The sequence below is a fragment of the Electrophorus electricus genome, chromosome 11 (assembly GCF_013358815.1).
Source record: "Electrophorus electricus isolate fEleEle1 chromosome 11, fEleEle1.pri, whole genome shotgun sequence".
NCBI classification, from domain to species: Eukaryota; Metazoa; Chordata; class Actinopteri; order Gymnotiformes; family Gymnotidae; genus Electrophorus; species Electrophorus electricus.
In genome coordinates this window covers 11,511,540-11,524,952 of record NC_049545.1, presented here as the reverse complement: position 1 = coordinate 11,524,952, position 13,413 = coordinate 11,511,540, and positions in this window count along the sequence as shown.

Genomic DNA, 13,413 nt, shown 5'->3' with positions numbered 1-13,413 from the left:
CATGTTTGTTGTTGTTTTAATTCTTGTGATTAACAGTGTTGAGATTTTGAAAGGTCAGGCTTGTTTAATAAAATTCAAAAATTGTTAAGGGGATGTAGGACCTTGTATTCAAAGGAGTTTCCATCAAAAGGAAGTAACCACCACGCGACCCAGGTTTACTGTCTACACTGCCATTGTGTGTTTGTTTACTAGGAATACAAGGATGAAAACATGCTTAAAATTACTTGCTTGCAGTAATGTAGAGACAGGAAAATTAGCTGAATATAACGACCCCTGAAAATTCCACTCAAACTACGAAAGTAAGAATTACAAACTTTCAAAATATGACAGTATGTTCATGTAAATGCACTTTAGAATCAGTAACAGAAGTAATCATGCTTAGTGCAAGACATTTCGACTAAAATTTAATGCTGGTAAAAGCAGCCTTTGGTCCCTCTATTTGCAGAGCAACCCAGACCACCAAAGTTGTACTGGTGTGGCACTGCTACAGAATGCTATTGCATACACCCAGAGACACGTGGCCTCTGAGACTGTCATTTAGGCTATGTATGCGCTGTGTTATATGCACTGTTGCATGATAGAGAAAATAATAGCTAATGCACCTCACGTAGTGTCATTGCATGTGCAACTAGCTTGTGTTTGTTTTTTTACATTTTCCTTATGTAACAAAGTTCATCTTAAAACTGAAAAATGTATTTTTTTTCCTCTTGGTAATGTGGAAGAAATAAAAGTTAGCCAAAACCATTTGCTAAAATAAAAAGCAAGCCTTATTGCCCTGCTCTGTTCCTAGGTCAGTGACTGAAGTCCATTGATCATTTAATTTCTTTTGTTCTTTCACCTTCCTCATATTGATGAGCTGTAACATGTAAGTATATTAGACAGTACAAGAAAAATGTATTCAGAAAGCAAACAGTACATATATTACATGGTGATTATGATTCATATACATAATTTGGGATGTTTAGTATGTTTTCCGATTAAATGAATTGCTTCCATCTTCATCTGGTGAGTCTTGTGACTTCCTTCAGTCAATGTCAGGACTGTCCTCTGACATACTGACGGAGTTTGACACACACGTGTCTTCATGAGGACACCTCCAGTGCTCCGTGCGTGTGTGTGTGTGTGTGTGTGTGTGTGTGTGTGTGTGTGAGGGACTTATTGAGTACGGGGAGAATGGTTGGGCCTTGTTCTGCTAGGTGTTCTCTAACACACTGTTGGCTAGTTCCATCTCCGAGGAGGCCCCACACCTGCCTGCCACAAACGTGTGACTCAGCAGGGTCCACGCACTTCTCACACACACTGCTGGAGCAGGAGAGCAAACCTCAGTTCAGCGCAGATGCACACCACAGCCGTGCCAAGGCACAGCTCACACATACAAACTGACAAGGATATTGCTCAGCGACGGTAACGTGGGACTCGTATATATTTTATAGCTTCAGACTAATCGCAATTTTATTCATTATGCTTGCTGTTCCTAACATTGTATACAAAATCTTAAAGTGCCGGCAGTACGGAGCAGAACCTAATAGCCACACCGCATTTGGTTAATATACAGTCAGGATCGCTAACAAAAGGTTCTTAGAACACAGTGACTCTTTCCAGTCCAATCCGCCCTGCGCGCCAGCGCTTATTACAATATTAAGACCTGCTTTCGGCGGCGGGCGAGTGTCAGCATGAGTGTGAGTAGGAGCGTGGCCGCGTTGAGATGCCAACCTCTCCGCTCCCTGTGAGCTCCGGCAGTGCAGGCCCCATCTGTCGCCTTCCACACCAACCTGCAGCAGTGCAGGAGTGGCCCGAGGCCGACTCGCAGGATTAATGCGCACAACCTGAACTGGGTTAGCACGCGTGCGGTGGTGAAAGTGAGAGAGAGGGAGCGAGAGAGAGAGAGAGAGAGAGAGAGAGAGAGAGAGAGAGAGAGAGAGAGAGAGAGAGAGAGATGGGCACAGCCTGTGGGACCTGGCACGGCCAACTTGCCACATTCCCTCTCACAATGCAGCATTATCCACGGCCGCGCGGCACCCTCGGCAGGATACAGAAGAGGAATCCTGAGGCTCCGAGATGGAGGATGATCGCAGTGCTCGTAACTTTGATGTGTCCTCTAAAAAAAAAAGAAGAAAAAAAGAGCAGGCATGTGGCTGGGCGCAGTTGGATGGCTGTGTGCTGTGTCCTGTGTGCTGTGTCCTGTGTCCTGTGTGCTGTGTGCTGTGTCCTGTGTGCTGTGTGCTGTGTCCTGTGTGCTGTGTGCTGTATGCTGTGTCCTGTGTGCTGTGTCCTGTGTGCTGTGTCCTGTGTCCTGTGTGCTGTGTGCTGTGTCCTGTGTCCTGTGTGCTGTGTGCTGTGTCCTGTGTCCTGTGTGCTGTGTCCTGTGTGCTGTGCCCTGTGTGCTGTGTCCTGTGTCCTGCCATAAGTCGTCACTACTGTGTCCGTTATAAGGGTACAGCTCAGGACTAGGGCAAGAGGGTCCAAAATCCTTTTATTATCACTGGGATTTATAAACATGAAGAATGAACTATGAATATGATTTTTTATTCTGACAACGCCACTGCATAATTCTAAACATGAGTCTCTGAAGCAGGTACCCCTCTGCTTGTTGAGGTCCGATTGTGTGCAGGAGAGATTTGTGATCTATGGTGAGGAATTCAGTATTACACATGGATTCTAAAGTTTTACCAAAATCAAAAGAGCAGGTCTTTCACAATGCCCACAGGTAAAACATAACCCAGTGTCTCACATTTTAAGGCACATTTAGCTCAAGCTATTTATCTACAATGGGCATGGCAGTCAAATGGAGATAGCACAGGAAAAGGCAAATGTCTGATACGCAACAGCGCATAGGAGCCTAGAACGCCACACCTCACGTACCCCCCCACCCCCACGTTCGGCCCTGTCCCAGCGTCCAGCATCAACGACCTCGAGCTGCCAGGCCAGTCAAAGTGTGCAGGGCCACGCCTCTCCACCTCTCCAGAGAGTGTCTACCGAGCGTTTGCATCCAGCACACATCTGCAGGCGACATTATCATTAGCCGTTCCCACATCGGCCAGCACCGCTGACAAAGTGAACAATACCAACAATCGCTTCCCTTAGCTGCAACCATATGGGCGCCATACTTAGACTGCGGGGGGAGAGGGGACCGTAGAGGAGCAATTGTACTGGCATCTGTTTGGCAGTCCTTAGAAGCAGTGTTTCAAGATGAACTCACTGTTCAAGGAAAGTTTCTTTCTCCTCTCTGTCTCTTACTCTCTCTCTCTCTCTCTCTCTCTCCCGTTCTCTCTCGCTCTCTCTCTCATGTCTCCTCTCCCTCTCTTTTTGGACAGTCGAAAAGTATGGCGGGTTGCACTCCTGTCGGCTGGCTCTCGCAATTACCTGCACCTTAATGTGGCATCTTAATGGGATGGGAGTGTGTGGGCCCAGATGGCGGAACAAGGTGCTTTTCGCAGTGCTCCCTCCGAATCCAGCTGGATTAGCTTCCTCTCCAGGGGCGCCTTTGGAATTTCTACCTCCTCCACTACAGTCGGCCACAGAGTATTCTTGAGAATAGCTGAACAGCATTTTAAAAACGTATGGTTTTCTCTCATTACTATTGCTTCATTACTCATTGCCTCAGGATGCTTAAAAGGCAAAATACAGTTGGTTGAACAGAATTTGTGAATGTTAGTAAACACCAGGTTTATTTGCCATACGAACCATTGGTAACCTGATAAGATAATGGTAAGATTTGTTTATTGTTCCTGCTTGGATAAATATCATATGTGCAGTGGACTCAGTACAGTGTAAAGGGAAGCATGGGTGTGGGGTTAATCAGGTGTCTCACCTTTTCTTCCTGATTTGCCACATGGTATTTATCCAATTGAATTTCATCCAAACAAACTTCATGTATGTAAATTCAGTGAAACTAGGTCTGATCCAGACACCAAGTGGAACTCACATGGATTCTGCTGGTAACCTTCCTGCCTGAAGAAGATTAACAGACATAGCTAATGACCATATATGGAGAGTACAGGGTAAAAATAACATATGTATAAAGGAGTCAAGTCATTGGTTGTGGTTGAATGTCTGACCGTGCATTATATACCGGGAAATGAGCTGAGCTTCACACCTTTCTGGAGCTCCAGGTGTGTGTGGAGGTGTGTGTGTTTGCGCAGTTCCTGTCTCCTCGTTGGCCACACTGGTTTTGCAGCCTTGCCTGTGCCTACACCCAGCCACGCTGCTCCTCCAGCCTCACCCAAACAGGCCTGTCCCTCCTGGGCAAATATTTAAAGTCAAAACAGCTAGGGCTCCATAAAGCTAGCTGGGTGGTGTGACTACATCTGTCAGCTGGGGGAGGTGTATGGCAAAGTGTGCCTGTACGTGCGTGTGGGTATGGGTGTGTGTGTGTGTGGGTGCGTGTGTGTGTGTGTGTGTGTGTGTGTGTGTGTGTGTGTTTGAAAGCATGCAGCAGCTGCTGAAACGAGTCTGGACGCTGCTGACGCCAACACCTGTCCGTTCTGGAGACATGGAGGAGCAAATGTCCAGGCAGAGCTCCCAGTGCTGCTCGGCCATGAGGTGGACGGCTGACTCACTGAACACCACAGCGGGATGAATCACACTCTGTGTGCGTGTGAGAGTACGTGTGTGTGTGTGTGTGTGTGTGTGTGTGTGTGTGTGTGTGTGTGTGTTTCAGAAGTTTCACCCCTGATGGCCATATTGTAAATCTTTATGTTCAGTCATTATTGGATCATTGGTTTATACATCACCGAGCACTTTGTTAAAATCGGGGAACTGTCTGCAGATTATAAATCTTCCGTGTTGGCACACTGTGTATAAAGTGTGTATTCTTTGTTATGTATCAAATGTTGTATGTAGTTAGGACATTTCATCAGATTTCCTATGTTTTCTTTTCATGGCTCTTTACAGTATTTTGTAATGTCATCATATTATTGTGTTTTGACAGCGGTTTATTGTTTTTATGTTAATTAAATGTAGTTAACACATGTTTATCGTGACTTCCAAGAAGAAATGGAGAAATATTTGCATAATCTAAACTGAGTGTCTTGGCTGAGGTCCAAGCAGAGCTCTTGCACACCTCTCCCCTTGAAGCCACTCAACAAACCACTTGTGTCTAATGTTTTTCTGCACCGTGCATTTGCTGCAATATCGCTCTTCCCAGGCCCCCTCCCAAGCCCCGCCCATGAGCCCCACCCCAACATGGCCCACGTATGCACCGGCTCTACAAGCAACAGACAGCGCTACGAACTTAGAAACACTTCGCTGCCTAACCCCAGCCCAACCCCCTTAGCCCACCGACCCCATCTGGCAGCCCCCTGCTCCCATTAGAGCTGAGGCTCAGGGTCAGGGGTCGGGCAGACGCTCTCCCAGTGCCGAGCAGCTGCCTGTTGTGTATCAGGCCAGAGGAAGGAAGCGACAACCACCACAACAGCAGCAGCACATCTGCTCTAATGAGAATCTCGCTCTCTTGCTCTCTCTCTCATTTGTCTGTATGTAGAAGTGTGTGTGTGTGTGTGTGTGTGTGTGTGTGTGTGTGTGTGTGTGTGTGTGTGTGTGTGTGTGCGTGTGTATGTGTGTGTGTGTATGTGGCTCCCTGCAGATCTGTTCCTCAAGCCCTAACCAGACCATCAGAGTAGACAGGAGCCCTTTGTGTGGGTGTGTATACTGGCCTCGTTGTTTTCTAAATCACCTACAACAGGATGAAGAGACTCTATCAGTAAATAAGCACAAAATAATGTTTCTAAATCTCTACTATTCCAAATTTTTAATGAATTGTTACTACAGATAAAAAAAAATTAAAAAAAAGTAGCTACTGTACAGGTCTGTACACATGACCATTCAGATTTATATAATTATGCATAAGGGTGGATGTGTTATTAGAAGGAATGCCGTGCACATCACTTACACATTGTGGTTTAATGGTAGGATTTGGAAGCTGGAACGAAAGGGCTAGAGGATGGCTAACACATACAGTCAGAGATTCCAACTGTGCATTTAAAAGATGTTTCAAATGAAGAGTCTAGTGAGTGTATCTTTGCATCAGTGCTGGGGAGATCAAATGCAGACTGTCAGCTAGGGAACATGAGAAAGAACACTATAGGCTAATTTCACCTATAGGCTAATAGCACCTAGATGAATCGTAACTCTAGGCTTAACTCTAGGCTTAACTCAAGGCTTAACTAATGAAATAGCTAAACTGCAAAAACCCACTCGTCATTAGCCAATATGATTGTAAAGTATTGTAACACTTCTAATTAGCACAAATGTCAAAGGACTAAATATAAATCTGACAGACAGAGTCAAAGGATTAGCTTCCACTGGACACTTACTCTAAACAGGATTTGTAAATGGTGCCTCAAAAGTAAAATTTGTGTTTATGTAGTTTGTATTATGTAATTTGAGTTAACTCACACTTCCACCAACAAGTTGATTTAACTTTACCTTAATAGCTCTTTATTCACCTAATTTATCCAATTTAATGTACCTAAAAGGCTAATGGTTTAATTATGCTGATCATTTATTGTTTGGTGTTTTTTTTTCTTTCATGTAGACCTGCAAATAATGACAAATACAAATAACCCTGCTAAGATAATGCAAGCAGGTACCTTGAGCCATTTGAGCAAGCAGAATACAAATAAGCAGAGAGCATTAATGACTTCAACAGGGCAAAATTATAGGTAAGGAATATTTTAGGATATGCTATATACTTGCCCCAGATAGACACCTTGTCCTATGCTTTATTTTTTTGTTGGATTGTCTTGTTTTTTTCCAGATTAATGGCACTGGAATTGTGTGTCTTTTGAATTTTACTACAGAAACTTCCACTTATCTATATATGGATTAGACTGATACTAGCTCCCAAAGTGTGTTATCTTCATCAAGCGGGTCAGAGCGCTTTCATAGTAAAATGCAGATTAGTTGTCACTGCTGCTCCAGTGTCCCACTGTAAAGAAAAGGGGAGTTAGATTTCATCTTAGGCACCATTTGTCCAGGGTAGTAAGTCTTCACAACTGAAACAACATAAAATTTGCCCTGTAACTGAAGCATTGAATTAAAAGCTGGATGGACAAAGTTATTTGATTATTCTACAGTCTGTACATTAAAAAACTTGACATTCCATAAAATCACTGTTACAAACATATATTACCTGAAATCTATTAAATCAGTAGAGATTAATAACAAATATGTACACTGGACATGTGAATTTATTTATATGCAAGAAATTTTATGTTTTGCATATATTGCCTATATTTGAAAAATCGCAATATTATGTACATGGAGAGTATATTAAAATCTCATGTGTTAAATATTATCAAAGATGGACAGAAATGATCACTATTCACTAAATAACCAAGGCTCCATATTACAACTTAATAATTAGGTAAAATTCCATAAACATTTCTGGTCTAAACCTTACCATCAACGTGTTATGAATATTTAATGACTGAATGAGCAATTGACACCTTCCGACTACAGTGTCTACAGTATGAGGAAGAAAAGCCGGGTTTTCATCATTCTCACCATATTCCTCACCTCCTACCTCCTCTCACATACAGTATGTGTACATTTATATCTGCTCCCTGAGCCAAGCCACACAACAGGGATGCATCAAATTAATATTGGATTTAGCCTGGCTTGGAAATAACTTTACCTTCAATATATTTAAATTAAGAATGAGAAAGATAAAGATTATTATTTTTAATAATTCATATGTGTGTGTGTGCGCATGTCCAAATACTTCAAGTGTGTAGCGTGTGCATGCAGATCAATTTATGGTGATATCTTGGCAGAATAGGTATTTTGACACCAACACAAAATACTGCATTACTTTTTATAAGACTATGGTGAACAGCAGCAAATCTGTATTATAGTGTGTCTGTATTTAGCAGCAAAATATTGCAAACTCAAAGAATGTCACCCTCCACTATGTGGAGTATTTAAAAACAAGAAAATATTTTGCACCTAAAAATGGTCACCATCATTAACTAACACTAAATTAACACTTAATGCCTATATGGTCTTTGTAAAATCAGCCCTGTGAATCCAGACTAAGTCCATAATGGACTGAGAGGTTTATTATGTGAGTGCAATGTGTCTGGATTAAATAACTCATGATTGGAAGTGAAAAATGTCACTAATATTTGTATCAGTGTCTGAAACACAGAGCACCGTATTTCAAATTTGAAGGAAACAGCACCACACAGATATCGGAGATGTATAAACCAGCACGACACAGAGCAGTGATGTAAAAAATGATTCACTCTCCATTTCCAAGTCAATGTCCCCCTCTGGTGGCAAACATATTTATTTACTCCCAGCATCTCCAAAGAATTTGTTTACAAAGTCAGTGTGTTAGTGTCTCTAAAAATTTAATTTAATTTGGAACCTTAGACTGCAATTAATCATAACATGTTTCAGAACAAAATACTGACAATGTCGCACACATAATATATAAAATACAGAGGATGTAAGAAACAAGACTACTTTGCCTTTGTAAATAGCTACTCCTAGTCTGATTGATATTTTTGGCCATCATACAACTGCGCAGACAACTAAATGGGGTTAATGCCTGCCATAAGACAGTTGCCCGTAGTACTATGAATCACATTTAATAAATGGCAACCAACACTGTGAACTGAAGGAATGCTTTGGTGTTCTCCAGCTATAAACACCTCAAGATTTAAAAAAACAAGGGTGAATTATGACTCATCAAATCATATTGCTCATCAGTTGCTCGGATGTCAGGTTTGATCCTTCTTAAGTTTGCTGTGGCATGGACGCTAGCTTTGTTACATTCACAAAATGCATTTTGTGATGAGGGTTTGGGTCACAGTTTTTGTTAGGGTTGACTGTTGTCCTGTTAGAATACCGTGTCCCCTTCTTGCTGACCTTTGACTTGTAAACAGCTTGTTTTTGATGCTTCACTAACTTCCTTCAACACATCATTATTTATGAGACAGTTCCCACAAAACTATTTTGTTACTGACACATCTGCAATTTGGGCACTGATACAAATTGCTAAATTGCATTTGAAATTGCATTGTGATAATGCTGAAAACAATGTTGCCATGTGTTTATCTTATAGTTCAAAGCTAAAGCCCCGTCTATGATGTTTCCTTTACTTTGTCCAGCCCTTGACTGCGTCATTCTTTTGGGAAATGCAGCGTAATCAAAGAATGAACAGAAAATGCTTTACAGAAATGTTGGACCACCTTTTTCAGTCATGTCAGGCATATTGGGTGAGCTTTCCAAAAGTATCATAGCCTCTTAACTGTCATATAACACTATCTACTATTTAGTGGTCACAAATAACAAAGATCAACAACTTTACTATTATACTTACAGTTCTAATGCTGTTTTTGGGAGGTTCACCTTTTGCTGTAGGCTTACCTGATCAGAGAACATGTATTTTTGTTCCTTCTAGCCCTAAGATAACTTTAGATATTTTTAATATAAAATTATTGAATGGTTTGTTTCCAACACTGATAAAATGGCACAAGAGCTCTGACCAATCGTCCTGATGGTAGTAGTCCATCCAGCCATTTTAGGCTATTTAGAAGCTACAAGAAAAAAATGTTTGTCTTAAAAAACTAGGCAGGTTGTCCACACAAATTCTTGGTTTGTAATTTGGTTTCAATGATGTTTGTGTTTCTACCAGCACCTGTTGCTGCATTTTTGCTACCACAAAATTAATGTTGCTGATCACAGGTTTATGATTGGATAATAAAGGATTAAATTGTTTTAAATAAGGTTCTGAATAAGGGTCTTCTGTGGGTATTAAAAAACACAAAGATGTTACCATCTCTCTGAAGCCAACTGGAAATTTTTGCTGATTATTCCTGTCAATCTCTTAGATTAAAAACAGAACACATTAATTAACACAAAACCATTAACCCTACTAGATATGATAAAGGGGTGTTAGTTCATACAAATGCAGGTAAATTCTGTTATTAATTTAAAAGGTTAATTCTGTAAGGTTACACATGGAAAGACCCAAACTGTTTCTTGCGTAAACATTTATTGACTGTGGTATTACTTTGGAAATTTCCTGGCTTTTGCCTAATATGTTGACATTGGTTCAACTACAAAGAGGGAGATCTGTATTGTACAAATCACACCAAAAAAAGCATGCACACTCCAGCACAAGCCACCATCTCCAAGAGCCAAGCATATTTACCACCACTATACAGAGACAGATATCTTGAAGATCAAACAGCAGCAACACAATACAGAATTCAATAAAAAGAACAGAGGTCATTGTATTGTTGTGCAAACATGCAGTCATCTGCGCAAAAAAAAGTGATCAATTTGAAGAAACTAAAAATTGAGCAAAGTGGTGTGTTGAGACTGCCCATCTCTGACCAGCTGAATGACCAGAATATGTGATTGTTTATTAGATGATTTTTAAACAATACAAAAATGCAAATCTCTTTAGCAGCCAAGGATAGAGGAGAAAACAACTCCTTAAAACAGTTTCAAACTACTGAGCTGCATTCGAGAATGGGGATTTCTGATTCAGAAGACCAAAAAATAATACATTTAAAAATGTCTACATTTAAAAAGTACATAATTATCTGGCCTTTCACATTGAGCAAGGTTAAGCAAATGCCGTTTTTAAAAATCAAGACTTTGATGACATGCGCACTTTTGACAACAACAACAAAAAAAGATTAAGTGACATTAATGCCCTTGGCAATGTCCTTTAAAGTTTAAATTGAATATTGTATACTTCAAAATACACCCTTGTTACTGTCATGTAACACACATGTTCACAAAATTGCATGAGTTTTCATGGGTCTTTCACATGACATTAGGAGCCAATGTCTGTCAAAAGGCACACTTTCTCCATCTATGCAGGCAGTGTGGAGTGTCCAAGTTGCTAAGTGTTACATGAGCTATAGAAGAGGCAGAACAAGCTACTATAGGAACTGTTATTTCTAATTCTGTAAAAAGAATACTAGAAATGTGTCACTCTGAATGAGTGATGAGAATTAGTTTAAAGGGATAGTCTACAGTATGCCCCCTGTCCTAGTTATTACATTATTACTGGGATAAGCAGCAAAAATGCAGCAATTAAAATTCAGTCCCATAAACATATGGTCCAAATGCAGTACATTACGATTACAAGGTAACCACAGAAAAAGTGCCTTGATATAAATCTCATCTGAATAACATATACAATCCCATATACATAATACATTATAATGTATTTATAACATGCTCTATGCTATACATCTACACACCACTTTAAGCGCTTATATATCATCTTTATAAGGTGTTATAAATGTATATTTCTGAGCATTAAAATGGCTTATGCCACATTATAAGGCATTATGATTGTATTATATATACCAGCTTCATGGGCATTGCTACCCAAAATTCTTTCACTGGCCAAAATGTCAATCAGTCTCTGATCTTTCAGAAGCTCACTGCACATGCTGGTATCTGAATGCTCACATGTGTTCTATTACAGTACTTAACAGGGCAATCTTTATTTAAAGGCATTTTCTACTGCTAGTGTTCAAATCTTTCAATAACCAACAGTGGTTAAAGAATACATTGAACACATGTTTCTCAGTAAGTAACCAATGCACAAACTCGACTCAAGAAAAAAAAAAATTGGAGGGGTTTAAATCTGAAACATTCATAATTTCTATGGAGTCAGGCTACATCATGGCAAAAGTAAAAAAGTTAATTACATACAGTTTTCAATGTGGAGATTGTCAGATTTTCACTAAAATCTCCTTAACATTCAGTAAGACCACAGCCATTGCACCTTCCTTCCATCCGCAAAAAGGATGCCCAACTGCAGTCCAGGAGATCTGCAGTCCTGCAGAGATCCAGCCTGACTTTAAAACTCAGATGATACTATGGGCCTGAATTAACTAGCTCATGTGCATTAGATTAGGATTGAATCTCTGCAGGAGATCTCCAGCATGGGGGTTGGACATCCATGAGCTACAGTATACCAGAAATAAAATATATACAGTTATGATCACCAGAGAATCCTGAGAATAAAAGTGAAACAAAGCAATTGAGTGTATTATTTAGCATTTTAAAATACATTCAAGTCATACATCAAGCTGGCCTGACAACTGATGATTAACTAACAAGCTTGCGTGTGATTGTAGATGTGCAACACTATGGGCTGGTTTCCCAGACATGGAATAAGTTTAGTCTTGGACTAACTTGTAGTGCCAATAGTGAATCACCACTAAAAATTCTTTTTAGTCTAGGCCTAGGCTTAGTTTGGTTCTTAATCTGACTCTACATATTCAGAATTATCTATCTTTCTTAGATCATAAACTTTCATTGTCATCAGATGTGTAAATATCACATTTTAGAGTAAATGTATACATGATAAAATGAAAAATAAATAAAATACCTTAATTGCTGTCTTCCATCTTAGAACAAGTCTATTAATAAAAACTGTGCATTCCCAGTTACACTGACCATATTAATTAAATGGGCAAGCAAGTTGTTTCCACATCATTTATATATTAAATATTTGCAATGCAAATTTCCAGTCACCATGAAAAAGTCATATTGAATATTTTTCTTCAGGTGACAACTAAATATATACTAGTCCAAAAACAAACTGGTTCCATGTTGGATTTAATGCTCATTCAACACCAGGTTGTTACGTTCTTGGGTCTTTTCTTTTTACTTGTTCTTCGTGCTGTGGTTTTTCAGGTTATACACACGAGTTCGTACCAAGGCCCAGTGAGCTGTCGAGATGACATCGTCACAGCAACGTACGACCTGATTGGCTAAAAGGAAAATCAACCTCCTGTTAAAGATCTGCGTTGCGAACATCTAGGGCAGGGTGTCTAGTTCAGTAGACACCTCACATGCCATGGCAGACGATGCTCTGCAAGGCTCTGTGTTGGTACAATTACTGCCTGTGGTAGACACTTTTTGAGATGCTGTGTCGAAGTTGACTGTTCCTTTCTTTTTTGCCCCAGGTTCTTTAGAATAGGGCCTTATGCGTTATTACTTGCTGTCCAGCTACGTTCTTAGCCTTTGAGATGTACTCGAGTTATAAAGGCTTTATGTAAAAGGCCTCGAGTAGTTACATGAAATGCTTCTCTATTAGCAGAGTTGTTACAGCCTGTGTCAAAAAGGACCACTGAGAGTTAATTTTCTGATAATTAAATGCCTGAAATGTTTAGTATTGTTTGTTTCATTGTTTGGAGTCGTAGGGGTGGGTGCTATGTTTTGTTTTGTTTTTTTTTTGCTTTGTTGTATTTCTGTTTTTGTGATAAGGAGTTGAGGGAAGAGTGATTGTATTTTATTTTATTTTGTTTTAGGGAAGAATGATTGAATCCATTCTAGTAGATTTGCTTTGTTAGTTGTGTTGGCGTAGGGCCCACCCTGAAGAAACACTCCTGTTTAGGTTTAGTTTATGCTGTGTCATAAATATATATA